General features: G+C 42.9%; 1 protein-coding gene across 2 annotated transcripts in view; it reads right to left on the reverse strand.

Annotated features, from left to right (window-relative positions):
• The window catches only part of chek2 (checkpoint kinase 2), a 9,048-nt gene extending 8,000 nt beyond the window's left edge, over positions 1-1,048 (reverse strand). Inside the window, exon 1 of one of the 2 annotated variants that reach the window (XM_015023566.1) lies at positions 943-1,048. The gene's annotated coding sequence lies outside the window, so the exon portion shown is untranslated. The remainder of the gene's footprint in view (positions 1-942) is intronic. The other variant, XM_015023567.1, reaches the window with a different exon arrangement.
• Between the last annotated feature and the right edge of the window lie 1,203 nt (positions 1,049-2,251).

The raw sequence follows: 2,251 nt of genomic DNA on the forward strand, positions 1-2,251 counted from the left end.
CATGAGTTTTACACCCCTGATGTAGACCTATCAGAGCAAAAATGTACATGAATCAACATTGATTCCTTAACTTTCATTCAATGTAAAGTCAACCCAAATGTGCCTGTAGATCCACATTCAGATGATGGTTGAAACGTTCATTCAACATGTAAGTAATTTCAATGCCAGGGTTCAACGTGGATTCACTGTTTCTGCCTAACATTACTTAGGCAGAACAATGCCAAAGTAACTGTTCTTAGGCACAGTTGCTTAGGGTTTGGCCCTACATTAGTAGGCTGATATAGCTAATATAGACACTTAAAACCTTTGTTGCCTTCATTATAAGCCTTATATAGGCTTTAAAATTTTTGCGGCTCCAGATAGATTTGTTTATTGTTTTTTTTTTTTTTTGGTCCAAAATGGCTCTTTCAACATTTGAGCTTGCTGACACTTGGGATAAGGTTAGCAAATCATATTTGCTGCTGTATTAGACAGAAATCTCTTTAAACTGAACTTCATACATTGATAAGTGGGAATAATAGTTTACATTCAGAAAGTATAGTATAGTTTTATTATTTATCTATCTATCTATCCATGATCTTCCCACCAGAAGGATGGAAGGATCCAGCATCCTGTTGAAGAAACTCTCAGCACCGAATCCCATTTAGAAACCGTTTTATTTTACTGTGGTTCGTTTATAAGTTACCAGAACCGCCACATATATCAGGTCCACATGCATGATGCTTCTGGTTCGGTTCGGCGACAAATTTATCTTACTCGGTCCACCAGAGACCAGAAACTTTCAGAATATCGGTCCCAGCAACCGTAGTAGCACGTCAATACGACCACCTTATTTTAGAGGATTTTCTAAGGGAGTTCGGAATGGGTGAAACTGTAAAGGTAGCCGTCTGACCAGTATCGGAACCAGAAATAACAGGAGCAAAATACAGGAGTCGCTCTCACCTCTTGAGTTGGGCTCTAGTTCGGGTCCAGTTCTCCAGGGAATATCTGCAGCTCCACAACTATCCAACGCATGTGCAAGAGGCTCACCGGAACAACCTGCTTCCTTGTTTTTTTCCCTCTTCACCGTCACGTGACTGTTACAGCCAATAGGAAGCTGAAACTACCGTCACGTGGACTTTGATGCGGACGTGTTTTCCCGATTCTGGTCGGGTTCTTTAGAGACCATTTGATCGGTAAAATGATCCACAAGACATCGATAAGCGAGAGGTGACAGCTGGACCGAGCCGAGACGGGCCGAGCCGGGCTGGTTCGTCATGTCCGGACAAAGGGGCGGAAAATCCCTGATCATCACTGACGGTGAGTCCTGCGGTTCGGTCCGGAATAGTCCGACTGCCTGGTTCTGGTTCTGATCAAAACCAGATCTGATCTGTGTTTGGATCAGAACCGATTTGGTTTCAGCTTTTCCTCTCTGCAGATGAGGAAGAGGAGGTCCAGGATGGGCTGAACCCGTTCTCCTTCAAAGAGTTTCTGCGCTGGAAGAACCAGGACCAGAACCAGGACCAAGAGCAGCACCAGGACCAGAACCAGACACACAGAAAGGTATGGACCAGCAGAACCTGGACCTGATGATGGAAATGTTCTATCAGCTTTACTATAATAATAATAATAATAATAATAATAATAATAATAATAATAATAATTATTATTATTATTATTATTATTGGGGCCTGCCCATATTCAGTGCATAGGGAGAGCAGTGACTGACATGCGAAGCCGATGTGTTGCGACAGGACAAACTGACCCTCTGACCCATGTTTTTCCATATATTTCTGAAAATAGACCTCAGCGCACATCATCTTTCTCTCATCGCTGTTAATACTGTGAGTGAGGTAGAGATATGAATCGCGGGAATATCGGAGACGACAAATAGCCCTCTCATTCGCTTCAAACGGTTTTCGAATACGTGTCACGGTTCCTGAATGGGAAGGAGTTGTTCGAAGTGTTTTTTTTTGTGAGAAACAGGCTGGGTTAACAGGGGATTAATTACCATGGCAACAGAACACAGAGCAGAGGAGCCGCTTAGGACTACAAACCAGCAGCCATAACTGTAGTTCTATCTACGGCCAAGACTCAGTTAAAAGAGGCCTGAGCAGCATGTCAGAACTACAACATGGCGGAACTGTCTGTTACTATAGAGGAGGAGTTGGCTGGTATTCTGAACTACTTGTGCTTTGAGCATCATATAACTGATTTAACCCGATCACTATTACACATGGATTTAGTGTGGCCATTTCAAATTAAGCTTACT

This window comes from Poecilia latipinna, unplaced genomic scaffold (genome assembly GCF_001443285.1).
Source record: "Poecilia latipinna isolate Pla-1442-1.1 unplaced genomic scaffold, P_latipinna-1.0 Scaffold3345, whole genome shotgun sequence".
In the NCBI taxonomy this organism is placed as follows: Eukaryota; Metazoa; Chordata; class Actinopteri; order Cyprinodontiformes; family Poeciliidae; genus Poecilia; species Poecilia latipinna.